Raw genomic sequence first — 16,434 nt, forward strand, 5'->3', positions numbered from 1 at the left:
CATAATTGGATCTCCTCGGAACCTTGGAAGAGGAATAAGGAGATCATGCTAGAAATGCTTTCTCACATTGGATTAGATTGGAGTTTGGATGGATATAGTGACATGTAATCCTACCAACACTTTGATCTATGAATTTGTGTGGTATAATCAGTGACCAAACTTCATCTTTTCCCATGAGTACTTAAATCAAGGAATTGGACAATTGTTCATGCTTAGAGAGATTGGTGAGCCAAGGTATTGGGATCCAATCAATTAAGATTGCCAAGGAGATCAATGAATGCATTGATTGCGGAAGGGATGAAAATGAATTTGATCCGGAGAATTATACATCTCCTAAACCCAATGATTTCCCCATCTCTGATCTACCCATTCTATTTACAATCTACTTCTTTAATTTCATGTTAAATCCCCATTCCCTTTTAATTTCTTGCAATTTAAGTTCCTGTTCTTCATTTCCAGCAATTTATGTTTCTGTCATTTAATTTCTTGCAATTTAAGTTTCCCGCCAATTTTACTTTCTGCAAGTCTCAATTCAATTCCGATTTCGCTCAACTAGCATAATTCTCCAATTAACATTGCTCAATCTACCAATCCCTGTGGGATTCGACCTCACTCTACAGTGAGTTTTTACTTGACGACAATCCGGTGCACTTGCCGGAAGGAAATTTGTTGAGAGGCAAATTCCCGCGTATCAAGCTTATGGCGCCATTGCCGGGGATTGGTTTTGTATTGACAATTACTAAATTGAAGGATAACTAGATTGAGCACTTTTATTTTTGTTTGATTAATTCAAATTTACTTTCAGTTGTTCATTTTTGTTCTCTGCAATTTTTTTTATTTCTCTTTAACGTCTTCATTTTCTTTACTTTCCAGCAAGCTAACCTACTAACTATTTGATAAATTGCTCTAACCAAGCTAACTATACTCTATTTTAGTAGACTCTACACTTGCTGTTTCTTGTACTTGTTCATTGTATGACAAGTAGGAGAAAGGAAACCTCAACCTCATTCGATAGTAAACTGGAAAGAACCTTCTTGAGATTAAGGAGGGAAGTAAGAGGAAAAAGAGTTATTGGTGCAGAAGAAGAGGAGGAATACTTTGATATAACCATGGAGGATGATATGAAAAACCATCATGAAGGAGAGGTGAACAATCATGCCAGAAGAGGTGGAGCTAACCCTGCTGGACAAGAGAGGAGAGTTCTGAGATCATACATCAATCCAAATCCAGGAAATTGTGGTAGTAGCATTCAAAGGCCAACTATCCATGCTAATAATTTTGAATTGAAGCCTCAACTCATAACTCTTATCCAGAACAACTGTTCTTTCGGAGGAAGTGCACAAGAGGATCCTAATAAGCATCTCACTAAATTCCAAAGGATATGTGACACGGTTAAATCTAATGGTGTTCATCCTGACACCTATAGATTGCTACTGTTTCCATTCTCTTTGAAGGACAAAGCATCAAAATGGCTAGAATCATTCCCCAAGGAAAGCTTGACCACCTGGGAAGATGTAATGAACAGATTCTTAACAAGGTTCTACCCTCTACAAAGAGTAAATAGGCTAAGAACCGAAGTGCAGACATTCAGACAGCAGGATGGTGAAACTCTTTATGAAGCCTGGGAGAGATTCAAAGACTTGACAAAGAAATGTCCCCTGATATTTTTAATGAGTGGGTGCAAATCCACATCTTTTATGAAGGGCTGAATTGTAAATCAAGGAAGGCTGTAGACCACTCATCTAGAGGTTCCCTCAATAAGAAGAAGACCATTGAAGAAGCCATTGATGTTATAGAGACAGTGGCTGACAATGAGTATTTTTATGCCTCAGATAGGAGCAACAACAGGGGAGTCTTGGAATTAAACCATATGGATGCAATCCTGGCCCAGAATAAGATGATCACCAAGCAACTAGCTAAATTGACCAAGCAAATAGAGAAGACTCAGGCTGCAGCTATCCACACTCAACCATCACCCCAAGAAGAGTTTGAGACAGAAGAAGGAGTTAACTGGGAGGAAGCTAATTACCTTGGAAACTCATCTAGGCAAGCAAATGATCCATACTCTAAAACATATAACTCTGGTTGGAGGAACCACCCAAACTTTAGCTGGGGGAATCGACAAAGCCAAGGCCAAGAACACAGACCTCACAATCCTAACCAGTATAACAACTCCACTCACCAAAACTCCAACCAAAAACCATATCAGACCACACAAAACACTTATTCACAGCCACCATACTAAAGCCATAACAACCACTCTCAACACCCCAATTCTAACCAAGCATCACCACATGAAGATGACAGAATGGAAAAACTAGAAGCTATGCTTGCAAACCTTAACAAAGAGTGTGAAGACATGAAAAAATTTTGGGAAGAAGTGAGAAGAAGTATGAAAAGCCGAGGGAAGGTTCTTAAGAATCTCGAATCTCAAGTAGAACATCTTTCACAATAGGCTCCAAAGTCCACTGATAGTTTCCCAAGTGATACAGAGAAAAATCCAAGAGGGGAAATGAAGAAGGTAATGTGGGAAGAATGCAAGTCAATCAATCTAAGCAGTGAAGAAGGTCTGAAGGAAGAATGCTCCAGACACTTAGAGCATGATGAAGAAGAGTCAAGGAAGAATGTCAGGGAGATAGAAGAAATGGCTAGCCCTGAACAGAGGAAGGAGCAAATAGAGAAAGAATACCTCAAGCCCTTTGTGCCACAAGCACCATTTCCCCAAAGACTCAAGGGAAGTGAGAAAGACAAGTCATATTCAAGATTCCTAGACATGTTTGCATCCCTCAATGTCAACATTCCCTTCATCAAAATTCTCCAACAGATGCCAACATACATGAAGTGCATGAAAGAACTGTTGACCAAGAAAGGAACCTTAAAAGGGGGACAAACAGTGACAACGAACAAGGAATGTAGTGCCCTCATCAAGAAAGACATACTCATGAAGAAAAAAGATCCAGGGAGCTTTCATATTTCATGTGCCATAGGAGAGACAAAAATTGACAGAGGATTCTGTGACTTAGGAGCTAGCATAAATGTGATGCCTCTATCATTTATGAAGAAGTTTTAAATCAATGAGCTGAGATCCACGGATGTAATCATCCAATTGGCAGATAAAATTCAGAAGAAGGTTGAAGGAGTAGTTAAAAATGTATTGGTGAAAGTAGAAAACTACTTCCTCCCCACTGACTTTGTTGTTATGGACATGGAAGAAAGTTACATTCATCCTATTATTCTGGGAAGACCATTCCTAGCCACTGCTAGAGCCCTGATAGATGTGGAACAAAGAGAGTTAATCCTAAGAATACATGATGAATACCTCACCTTTCATGTGTTCAAACCTACATATGAGTCTGAGCCAGAACCTAAGGAGTCAAAGAATGATCACAGCAACATGTGCACAAAGGGAAGTAACATTAAATCAGCAGCTAAACCATTGAAACAGTCTTTGGTGAACAAGCAAGAAGTTCAAGAGATACAGCAACTAAGAGAACTCAAAAAAGAGTTAATGAGGAAGCCCCTGACACAATGATCACTAGAAAACTATTGGAAGAAGAAAAAAAGAGTTGTGAAGAAATTGCCAAGGGAATGGAGAAATAAGAAGATTCCTACAGAGGGTTTCTCCCCTGGAGACAAGGTAATATCAGCCCACCATCAACCAACACCACCCCAACTTCCAATCATTCCATCTCAATTACCGCAAGTGTTCACCATCAGAAAGGTCCTCTCTTTAGAGCATGTAGAGATAACCAAGGAAACAAGTAGAGACCGCTTCACTGTAAGGGGAGAAGACCTAAGGCACTACAACCCACCATGACAAAGATCAAACGTCAAGCTAATGACGATAAAAGAGCGCTTGTTGGGAGGCAACCCAACCAAAGGTAATTCTCTTTTCATAGCTTGTCAATAAGAGTTAAGTAAATTCTCTGTATTGCAAGGAGCTAAGTTTGGTGTTGCACACCAAAGAAATCTAAGGGTGAATGTGTAATTCTAAGTTTGGTGTTCCACCATGGATTGCATGAAGGACACAATGCACCCCAGCATAATTAGTTGTCAGCTCCAAACGATCAGAGAAATTACTCAAAAGTTGTTTGTTTCCTAGTTCTAGTTTGCTATCTAGTTCATAGTTGTTTTCTAGTTCACAGTTTACTTTCCTAATAAAAGTACTTTATGTTTTCTACATAAGACTCAATTTGCTGCATTAGGCAAGAAACTAAGTTTGGTGTTCACACACCAATCTAAGTTTAAAAGCCTACAAATATACATGCATGCTAACAATCTCTCAAGTGCTTAGGGAACAAGCAGCTTTCAGTAGCTTTTGCAGGAATTCAATAAACTCTTGGAAAAACTATGCATTATCATCGAAAGACAAACATGATAAAAAATGAAAGGTGGACCTGCTCCTTGTTTATCACATCCAATAAAGAAAGAACATGTTTGCTTTAGTTGATAGTAACTTTTAGTTTAAGTTGCTTTGCATTCTGTGTGTTTAATTTTGCAATAAGTATGCTAGCCAAGGTGTGTGTTTTTATTTTCACCAGTTTAAATGTTTGTTTTGTCCCCAGAGTCTTTTCAAATTCAATAAAAGAAATGTTTGAATAAGAAGTGGAACAGTTTCTTTTTAGCAATTATGTAGTAGCTCACTTATAATGAATAAAAGGATAGATTGTTCCCTTTTAGTGTAAATTAGCTTGCTGTCTATGAATCTTAGTAAATAAAAGTCCTTGGAGAAAAGAAAAACAAATAGAAAGAAAGAAAAAAAAAGCCAAAAGTGGCAACAAAAATAGAAGAAAGCAAAGAATAAGGCTAGACATTAATAGCTTGGACCTTAGGACATATGCCTGTGGTGTCTTTGTACTAGGATCTGCTTGGATGATTAGGTTTTATGGAGTGCTTTAACACTTGGTAATTTGGGTTAACTAACCCGGGATTATCAACCGAAAGTCCATTATCAAGAGCAACCTAGTTACAAGGCATTTAGTGACCCAAAGAGGTGCTGGGCATCAATGTCTTAAGAAGAATTGTGAGCCAAGTGTCTGTAGTGAATATGTGTTGAGCACAAATGAGCTAAAGAAGCTACTGCTACACATGACACTAAGCTACAAGTAAGAAACAAGTTTACAGAAAAAGAAAATAAAGAAAAGCAATTACCAAGGATGAGTGAATAATAAGAGGTCATAGCAGTATGTTAATGGATGCTTAAAGGAGACAGTCTATGCCTAAAGATCAATAAGAAGTTACTACTGCATTGTCTGCATAAAACCCCATGAGCTACTAATAATGCTTTGCTGATATGAACATCCCCTTCTGTTTCATTCTTTCTTCTTAATAATTCAGTACTTGCTTAGGGACAAGCAAGATTTAAGTTTGGTGTTGTGATGCCAGGCCATCTTAGGCTAGTTTCACTATCCTTTTTCCTTGATTTTAATAGGTTTTATGCACTTTCTTGAGCTATAAGTAAGCAAATTGGGTAGAAATTCATGTATGCCTAGATTCATTCAACCATAAGTAATTTGATGCAATTTCATGATGATTTATGCTATGATTACTTGTATGCTTAGAATGATAAGAATTCTCATGACTTTAGCAAGGCTTTGATGCATTTATTGGTTGATGATAGGTGAAGGAAAGCATGGAGGAAGGTTGAAGAAGGAGCATGGAAAAGATGAAGAAGAAGCAACGTTGAAAAAGAAGCAGAGCAATTCTCTGCATAAGTTGCTGATGCTCACGTTGGAGGGAGCGTTGGACATCCAACGTTGTGATAAAATGACCAATTCTGGAGCTGACTGATTTTCAAGCGACGCGTACGCGTGAAAGAGCAAAATTTCTTTATCCACGCGCAAGCGTGAGTCACGCGCATGCGTGGAATGGCAAAATTGACCATCCACGCGTACGCGTGGGTCACGCATATACGTCACTAAATGAACGTTGGAGTCCAACGTTGCCTCAAACGCTAGCTTTCAACGTCCGCGATGCCAAAGCCCAGAATTTGTAAATGAAAAATTTGCAGCGACGTATCGCGTACGCGTGGATAGAAAAAAAGCAACTCACGCGTAAGGTGGAGTACGCGCACGCGTGAAAATGCCAACGTTGGAGGGAACGTTGGAGGTCCAACGCTGAGTCTAGCGTCCCTTACATTGTTTTGAAACTGTAAAATGAAATCTTTGCATCCACGCGTACGCGTGGGTAGCGGGATGTTAGCCCTTCAACGTTGAGTCAAACGCCAATGACAGTAAAGTTCTCTGGTTTTTCTGAAGAGCGTTTGAGTCAACGTTGGCCATCAAACGTTGACTCCAACGTGAGGCATCAGACTCTGCAATTCAAACCAATCTCTTCTCAACAGCAAGGGAAACCAATTGGAGCCATTTTTAACCCAATTCCATCAAGGCCAAAAGCCTAATTCAGAGATTGAAAATCAATGGAAGAGAGTGTATAAATAGCTTAGAAATTAAGTTAGAGGGGGCTTTGGACATTTTTTCGGACCTTCACTTTCTACTGCACATTTTACTTTCTGTTAATTTTCCTTTTCAATGTATCTTTCAATTTCAATTTTCATTTTGAGAGCTATGAACAACTAAACCCCTTTCATTGGATTAGAGAGCTCTGTGTAATTCAATAGATCAATAGTAATTTTCATTCATCTTCTTCTTTCTTTTCTCTTGATTTTGCTAGAAAGCTTTCGTTCTTCATCCAATTGGATAGTTATCTTGGGAAAGAAGCTATTCATAATTAGATCTCCTCGGAACCTTGGAAAGGAATGAGGAGATCATGCTATAAATGCTTTCTCATATTGGATTAGATTAGGATTTGGATGGATATAGTGACATGTAATCCTACAACACTTTGATCTATGAATTTGTGTGGTATAATCAGTGACCAAACTTCATCTCTTTCTATGAGTACTTAAATCAAGGAATTGGGCAATTGTTCATGCTTAGAGAGATTGGTGAGCCAAGGAATTGTGATCCAATCAATTAAGATTGCCAAGGAGATCAATGAATGCATTGATTGCGGAAGAGATGAAAATAAATTTGATCCGGAGAATTATACATCTCCTAAACTCAATGATTCCCCCATCTCTGATCTACCCATTCTATTTACAATCTGCTTCTTTAATTTCATGTTAAATCCCCATTCCCTTTTAATTTCTTGCAATTTAAGTTCCTGTTCTTTATTTCCAGCAATTTAAGTTTCTGTCATTTAATTTCTTGCAATTTAATTTTCCCGCCAATTTTACTTTCTGCAAGTCTCAATTCAATTCCGATTTCGCTCAACAAGCATAATTCTCCAATTAACATTGCTCAATCTACCAATCTCTGTGGGATTCGACCTCACTCTACAGTGAGTTTTTACTTGACGACAATCCGGTGCACTTGCCGGAAGAAAATTTGTTGAGAGGCAAATTCCCGCGTATCATAAGGCTTGTTGTGAGGTGGCTGTGGTTGGAGCCACTGCACCGGTGGATGTGGTTGGAGCCTGAGAAGCTGAAGTTGCAAGTATGAGAGGTGGTTGAGTAGAGGCAGCAACAGCAAGTGTGGTGGGTAGCTAGTATGAAGATGCAAGTGTGGTGGGGAGTGGTTGTGAAGATGCAGCTCTACCCTTTCCCCTGCCCCTTCCTCTTCCCCTGCTTACCCCTGTTTGCCTTATTCTCTCAGATCTGCGGATATTCACATCGGATCTGTTGTCGGCAGCAGGATCAGTGTCAACAGCAGCTGCAGGCGCAGCAGTAGGCACAGTGTCAGCACCAGCCGGATCTTCTCCGTTGGCGGCAGCAGCAACACCAGGTTCTGAAATCAGGTAAAATACAACCAATTGCAACATGAATATTCAACTCTTTTTTCAATCAATTTATAATCCATTTACAATTTATTTATAACACAGCATAATCAATTTATATTCCTCTTATAATCTATTTATAAGGCAGCATAATCTGTTTGCAATCCATATTGATAAAACAACAATTTACAACATAGCATAATATATTTTCACACACCATATGTTATACTATCACAACCTAATCCACTCAACACCTCAAATACCCTATAATTTCAAAAAGAAAACAGTAAAACAGCAGTTTGTAGATTCAGATTTGCTTGATACCTGACACTATTAGATTGAGACAATGCCTTCTATTATGTCCATATTGTCCACAGTTGCTACATGTAACAGATGTACCCGTCCTCCTAAGCTTTGTCTGAGAACGGGTCTCATCAGGTTCACTGATCCTCACCATCCGTGATCTTCCTGGCTTCACCCTAAAGATGGGAGGTATAATGGTATCACACTCAACTTTTGGCCACATATTTTCTCCATTGATTGGAGAAACTAACTTACCATAAGTTGCAACATAGGCTGCTGGGTTATAGAAGTTGCTGCAATAATCTTCTGGATTGTCCCCTTTCTCGAATATAGCACAACAAGCATGCGGGCAGGGTGATGAGAGAACTTTTGCGTGGTCTAGAAATTTGCAGATAAATCCTCATTGCAGGTATAGCTTCTAAACCAACAAAAGTCCTTTCATACAAACGTTTTGGTTGTTACAAGTAACAAACCCCTTAATAAATTGATAACCGAAGTATTCAAACCTCGGGTCGTCTTCTCAAGGAATTGCAGGGAGGTATGTTCTTATTATTGGTTATGAGTTTGTAAATTGGGGGTTTTGGAGTTTGGGCAATGGGCACAGGTATATTTAAATAACAAGTAAAATAAATTAACAATAATAAAATCTCTTGGCAAGGTATGAGGAACTGGAAGTCCTATCCTGGTTATCCTTATCAATTGTAATGAGAATTGGATTTTTCTCCCACTTTGTTAACCTCTAACTATGAAGGTAAGTTAAGTGGATAAATTAATTCTGATTCCTCAAGTCCTAGTCTTTCCTTGGGAAAAGTTAGAGTTATTGGAACCCAAATTAATTCTTGAAGAATTCCAATTTTCAATCAACAATGAGTTTGATAACTCAAGTGTCTCCAATGACTCAACCAAAGCCAAAAGGGAAAAATTCAAATTATTTATATAATAAATAAAAGAAAGCAATTATAATTCTGAAATACCTCAATTAGCACTAATAAAGATATCAAATATAACATGGAAGAGTTCATAAATTAAATTAGGAAAATAAATAAAAAGAACATTGAACCTGGGATTGAGAGTCACTCCTAAAACTAAGAGAAATCCTAAATCTTAATCCTAAGAGAGAGGAGAGAACCTCTCTCTCTAAAAACATCTACTCCTAAAATTGTGAATTGTGAGCTTTTTTCATGTATGGATGCATTCCCCCACTTTATAGCCTCTAATCTGAGTTTTCTGAGCCGCAAACTGGGTCGAAAACAGTCCAGAAATCGCTGGAGATGAAATCTGCCACGCTGGTTTTTCGCCACTGCGATGCGTCCGCGTGGATCACACGACCGCGTCGCCTAGAGTTAGGACAACTATGGCATATTATATATCAAATCGAAGCTTCGGACGTTAGCTTTCCAACGCAATTGGAACCGCGTCATTTGGACCTCTGTAGCTAAAGTTATAGCCATTTGAGTGCGAAGAGGTCAAGCTGGACAGCTTAGCAATTTCTCCAACTTCTTGTATTCCTTCCACTTTTGCATGCTTCCTTTCCATCCTCTGAGTCATTCCTGCCCTATAAACTCTGAAATCACTTAACACACATATCAAGGCATCTAATGGTAATAAGAGAGGATTAAACATAGGGAACTTAAGGCCAAAGAAGCATGTTTTCAATCAAAGCACATAATTAGGAAGGCAAATGTAAAACCATGCAAATAGTATGAATAAGTGGGTAAAGAGTTGATAAAAACTACTCTATTAAGCACAAGATAAACCATAAAATAGTGATTTATCAACCTCCTCACACTTAAACATTAGCATGTCCTCATGCTTAAGCTCAAGAGAAGCTATAAAGATGAAGAGGAATGGTAGATTAATATGAAATGCAACCTATCTATATGAATGCAACTAAATGCAAAAAATATTTCTACCTACTTGGTCAAAAGTAAATAAGTTCTCCAAGACAAATATAAATCAAATTCCACTAATCTAAATCATACAATAAAAGACAAGCAAACTTGTAAGAAGACAGCTTATGAAAGTAGGGAACATATAATTAAGTATTGAATCCTCACTGGTAGTGTATATCACTCTAATTCTCAAGTGTCTAGGGTCAATCACTCTACTCTTCTCTAGTCATGCTTTCTAAAATTTGTTCTTCACCTAACCAATCAATAATATTTAATATACCAATGAAAACATCATGAGGTCTTTTCAAGGTTGTAATGGGGGTAAGGTAAGGGTAAGGGTATATGTATATGGCTAAGTGAGCTTTATAAATTGAATCTTTAATTAACTTAAGCTTTCACCTAACATACATATACTCTATATAACTCTAGAATCATGCCTAGCTACCCATAGTCTTCACTTTTGCATTACATACTCATGTATCAATTTTTCTTTAATTTTATCACATATGCATTGATCTTTTATTAACTTAACATTGGGATAATTTTGTCCCCTTATTTATTTATTTATATTATATATTTTTTTTCTCTTTTTCTTTTTCTCTTTTTTTTTAGAGAGACATAAAACTAGAATAACATATTAATGCATATGGAATTTTGAATTTTCTGTTTTACATGAGTAGGTACCAAATTTTCCAATATTCAAAATTAGAAACATGATACATTCCCTCATTAACCCAAGTTTCCACAGTTTCCCACACTTAATTGTTGCACAATCCCTATCTTAAGCTAACCAAAGATTTAATTGGGATATTTAATTGTTTTTCTGCTAAAGGCTAGTGATGTGGTAAAATACAGAACAAATGGGGATTAAAAGGCTCAAAGTGGCTGACAAGGGTGATTTAAAGGGTAGGCTTATTTGGGATAAGTGAGCTAAAATCAAACAATGGCCTCAATCATATGCAAGCATGTAAATACACTAAATAATGGACATATAGATTGGAACAAAATATAGATTACAATCATAGAGAAGAAAACACACAAGAATAAAAATTTATTGTTAAATAATGTAACCATATAAATAAGCTCAAATCTCACATGTTGTGTGTTCTTTAGCTATAATTCATGTTCCAAATACAACTTCCAAACAAGTTTTAACATAAATTTTTTTTTTAATTTAAATTAGTAAAATTTTTCAAACAATAAGGTCTTAAAAAAAAACTTATTATTTCTCAACCAAGCAGTAGCTAAATGCATAAAATCAAAATAATCATGCAATGAAATATGCAAATGTAACAATGTACTAAATAAAATATTGGTTTTGAGAAGAAAATAACTAACTCATGGAGATCGGTATCGACCTCCCCACACTTAAAGATTGCACCGTCCTCTGTGCATGCTGAGATGTGCAGGTGGACAGGTTGTTCCAACTGACGCTTTTCTCCAAGGATTATGCTGATGGACTTGTTTGTCTTGTTTCCCCATGTAAACGTCTTCCTGTTCCCTTCCAGGTGGCCATCCTGAAAGAAAAAGGGAAGAAAAGTAACCCAGAAATAGAGATACGAAAATAAATGAAGTATGGGTGGGTTAATGCCAAATAAAAATGGTCTCATTTACATGGAAGCTTCAACATGTACGTGAGAAAATTTTCAAGAATATGGCCGATTAGCTACCACAAGAATATGGCCGATTAGCTACCACAAAAAGAGTCGTAAAATCGTCGCTAATCCGACGCAAAATATAATTTGTGACAGATTAGCTACCGCCTAGCAACTAATGCTTTCCTCGCTGATTACAAGTCGCAAATCAGTGAGGCAACCACAACAGTCGCTAATTCATCGAAAAGTTTTTTAGCTACTGAATAGATAGTCGCAAATCCATCACTAAAGTAAAAGTTAATTCCATAGAAAAAATAGACTAAACAATAGTCGCTAATCAAACTCTACTGCAACAGACTCATCACTAAATGCAAGCTAACTTCGTAGACAAAATGGAATGATTAGTTGACGCTAATTCGAGAGGAATTTTTCCGAACTAACTCGTCGCAAGTTGTCCGCTAATATGATCGCAAATCTGTCACATTTTGTAGCAAATCTATAGCTAACCTTTAAAAATCCTTAATCAAATTTGTAGAAATTTTGTCGCTAAACCAAAGCAATTCGAAATGAGAAAGTAGAGTTATGAAATAGTCGCTAATTTGCTAGAAAATAATCTGTAGTCAATTAATTGTAATACTATCGCAAATTCCTTTTAAACTAATAACAAATCGATAACTATCTCGCACTACAAGAAAAACTGGCTTTTGCTATGCTTTTAAAGCATTCCAAATATGCAAAAAATGTAGCGATATCTTTTCACCACATTTTTTTAGAAACGTGCTAATTGAGTTAGTATTAGCTACACTTCGAAAGTGTGCCAATAGGAGACATAGCCACGCTTTTAAAGGGAGAAAATAAGAAAGTATAAAAAGAATTGATTTTTTTATTGATTTACATAAATTATTTACAAGCTATAATTATAATTAAAAAAATTACAATTCTATAATAAAACTAATAATTTAATTTACATACTGCAAATGTAATGCCAATAAGTCATAACAACCTCTTTATTTCCAGCTGAAATATGGAGAAAAATGCTTGACCCATTTTTGGAAAATTTACCGAGAAACCATCAATTGAGTGTTGACTACCTCATCAGTTCTGCAGATTACGGAAAAGCAACACGAATCAATAGAAAAATGGAAAATTTTGTGTCCATACATGAGGTCATAGAACTATAAGCCAAACTAACCCATGATAAAAAATTCCATAAATAGATTTATAGAAGATGATCACCAAAGAAGTAGCAAGAAATTCAACAAAAAAGAAAAGAAAAGAATTTTCATAATTATAAAGAATCCAACAACAGTCAAAATCAAAGGCACTGCACTATACTACACAACATCATGTGATTCTTGTTTGAACGCAAAAAAAATTAATCAAGATAAACAGAATCAAATAGAAGAAAACAAGATGAGAAATTAAAGTAGAAACTTTACCAAGAAAAACAAACAGGATTCATTTTCAACTCCTCTCAACAGAAGAGAACAGGGTGAGTCGAAAATAGCATGAGCCAGCAAATAGCTGAATAATTGATAAGAGACGTTGAAAAAAGAAAGTACAATAATTGACTATTTAACACTGACCAAAAATCAAACAATTGATTCCCATTAAAAGAGATTGCATCAGAAAACAGGTTCAATAACATCACTCTACGGTAGTAATTTGTGCAAGTTCAACCAACTAAATCAGTAGAGGATGTTAACCTTCTTTCCACGCCCTTGCCAACAACCTCATAAACCAAATAATCTTTTCTCAAAAGAATCAGCAAAGTTATCGTCTTTAAACAAGTCTTAAATATTCGTTTTAATTACAACCTTATACTTTTATAAAAATTCGAATATAACCTCCTCTAAAAATAGAACTTAGCAACCCATACGGGTTCCCTCTTTCTCAACATTTCACCAACCTTTTATCAGCAAGTACCATAACAATATATTCTCAAAATACTTGATAATAGTGTAAAAATCAATTTTTAAACCCTATACCCAGGGTAGTTACCAAAACAACATTGGCAGCCTAATTTCAATTTTGTTTTTAAAATATCAAATGAATTCAGAATTGCACAAACTTTATATTCATACGATCGTCTCGGATAAAGCTTTCTATTAAATGAAAAATCATAATTTTTTGCTTACTCTAACTTCGGAAATAGAAGCAAAACCATGACTGCTCTGCAGTGTCTTAAAATCAGAAAATAGCAGCAGCATGTGATATTCAAAATTCAATATAAAATCCAAGTTAAATCCAAAGACCTTAAAAATTAATGTGATTCAATTTTACTCATCCAGGTTTCTTTTCCAATTGGTTCCAGATCAATATCGTTTTTAATGAAGGAGTTATATAACTTAGAAGTTGAGTAATTTTCTGCAGACTTCTGTTTTAAAAGTTAATGAACATATCTTCTTCCAAATCCCATAACTTACTCATTAAAATATTGAAAGCCCTGAAATTTAAATCAAATATGCTAAACATACTTAAATTTCACCTCCAATTGGTTCCATCTCAATATCTATCCAGAATCCAAAGTTATAAACTCTCAAAGTTACTGATTTAAGGAAACAGAATCTGGCTTTTACTGCATAACGCATCATCTTTCAAAAATTCATATCTTTAAAACTACAAGTCCAAACGTTCTGAAATTTTACGGAATTAAAATAATAGGACTAAAGTTTCATTTAAAATTGGTTCCATTTCAAAATTCAATTCGAAACACTCACAGCAGAGCCAACAAGTTACTGTTCTAAAAATTCTGCAGTAAAAATCAGATTCCACAACCATAACTCAAAAATTCACCATAAATCATATACTTAACAAAAAGGTCTTAAATTCCCCAGTCCAGCTCTTTATATTCCCAAGCTTAATTCAGACTTGGTCTCACACAATTCCGATCATCACAGAATTAGTTATAGCTTTTCAAAGTTACCGATTTCATTTAAAGATAATGTAGGAAATCAGATTTTTCAGTTTAATTTTGAAAATCACAACTAATTCTCCAGTTAATTCAAACTTCTCAAAATTAAATTCCAACAACGAATTTCATCCTAGTTTACTTAGCTTTTACTCTCTTATCATTTCGATTACTGTTGAATATCTGATTTACTTCCAAAGTTTCCATTTAATTTCAAAACTCAGATTCTCAACAACCAATTCAACATTTCAAGATTCATTCCTCCAAATATTCTCTAAACTCAACTCCAATCAATCACCAATTAAGTCCATTACAATAATCATATAACCAGTTTAATAACAAAAATTTCAATTTAATCCATCAAAATACAGAATCCACAACAATCTCTCATCAAACAATTCATAAACCATGCATGATCAATTTCACAAAATCAACGAATTCAATCAAAGTTCCAACCAAAATCTCAATCATTCCAATCACAATCTCAGCCACAATTCAACATTCATATAATCAATCAATCACTCACAACTATTATACCTATTTGCAGTTATCCAATAAACTTTGTCGGCATTCTTAAATTAAAATCGTTTAAATTAAACCCCTACCTCGATTAGCCGAAATTCGATAATTAAGCGCAGCAAACCCCTCTTTTGTTTTAGTTTGTAGCAGCAACAGACTCGAACCAAACTAGCAGCAGCAGCAACTCTAACAGTTCTTTATTATCATCAACACTATCTCCTATGATAGTTCCATCAGCAAACAGAGAAGGCAGAGCAGGAGTGTTAAACAGAGACATGGGTTTTCCTTACCAGAACAGAAAAAGACTAAGGAACAAAATGGAAGTAGCGCAAATTCAAGAATGGAAATAGCAGAGTTACCGGTAAATTTGTCTTGGTTTCGGCAACGACGGCAACAGCGAAAGAACACAACTCCTCTCCCTTTTCACATTCTGTTCGACGGCGTTCTCACTCCCTTCGATGGAGGCAGAAGCGGCAAGCAAGAATAACAATAATCAAAATAGGTCGTGAATGGTACAGAATTCAGAGACAGGGACAAAGGAGGCTGCGGTGACCGAGCAATACCAGGGCAGTAGCTGAAATAGTTCGCAGCAGCAACGCCGACGATGCTTCTCTGACGGCAGACTCTCAACAGTGGCTCTATCAACGAAAACAGGGCGCAACAGCAACGGTGTGACCCCAATCGACGGCAGCGGCGGCAGCGGAGCAGGACGGTGCGAGAACGGACCTCGTCCTTCTCCTTCCAGGTTCGTTCTTCTGACAGCAGCGGCGGTTAGGATTCGGCGGCAGTGACTCCCTCAATGGCGACGGCGGCGGTCTAGGCGGAATCGGCGGTGATGACGGGAGCAGCCTTCCTCCCCTTCCTTGACTCTCGAGCTCTCCGTCTCCCTCTCTCAATCTTTCTTCTCCTTCCTCACGTCCAACTCTCTCTCAGTCACTCCTCCACCTTCACCTGACGGCGACGGCGACGGCGACGACGGTCTTCCCGGCGCCTTCCCTTCCATCCCGTCCCTCTCTTCTCCTTCCTCTTCTTCCCGTTTCCCCCTCTCTGTTTCCCTGTTTCTTTTCTTCCCTTCTGCGTATATTTTGCTTGTTTTGATTTAGGGATTAATGGAATTAGGGTTTTATTTGGAAACTTTAAAGTTAGGGTAAAATCAGTAATATAATAATTTTATAAGATATTTGAGATAAAATAATAATTTAAAAATTAAATATAATATTATAAAGATTACTTTTAAAATATGTAAGATTTTATTTATTAATATATCAATGAATTTAAATGATTATCTTTAATTTAAATCATAAAGTAAACATACTAATCATATTTTATAAAATACAATTTAAATAAGAGAATATCAATTATTCAGATTATATGCCATAATCTTTCATAATCTCTCTATTATTAAAATTTTAATTTCAATTTGTATAAAATAATTAAT

The 16,434-nt window shown here is 36.5% G+C and overlaps 1 long non-coding RNA gene and 1 other non-coding gene across 3 annotated transcripts; both read right to left on the minus strand.

The window, feature by feature from the left end:
• Positions 1-1,562: 1,562 nt before the first annotated feature.
• Positions 1,563-1,668, minus strand: LOC112761139 (small nucleolar RNA R71). The gene has a single exon (XR_003181548.1). It is a non-coding gene; the product is annotated as a small nucleolar RNA R71 (small nucleolar RNA).
• Positions 1,669-9,036: 7,368 nt separating this feature from the next.
• Positions 9,037-16,107, minus strand: LOC112754808 (uncharacterized). Of its 2 annotated transcripts, XR_011874476.1 has the most exons (5): positions 15,560-16,107; positions 15,356-15,449; positions 15,083-15,215; positions 12,570-12,667; positions 9,037-11,488 (listed from the first exon to the last, which is right to left on the minus strand). It is a non-coding gene; the product is annotated as an uncharacterized lncRNA (long non-coding RNA). The 2 variants fall into 2 exon arrangements; XR_003178739.3 differs by lacking the exon at positions 9,037-11,488 and having other exon boundaries at positions 12,432-12,667.
• Positions 16,108-16,434: the final 327 nt, after the last annotated feature.

This window comes from Arachis hypogaea, chromosome 16 (genome assembly GCF_003086295.3).
Source record: "Arachis hypogaea cultivar Tifrunner chromosome 16, arahy.Tifrunner.gnm2.J5K5, whole genome shotgun sequence".
Taxonomy (NCBI): Eukaryota; Viridiplantae; Streptophyta; class Magnoliopsida; order Fabales; family Fabaceae; genus Arachis; species Arachis hypogaea.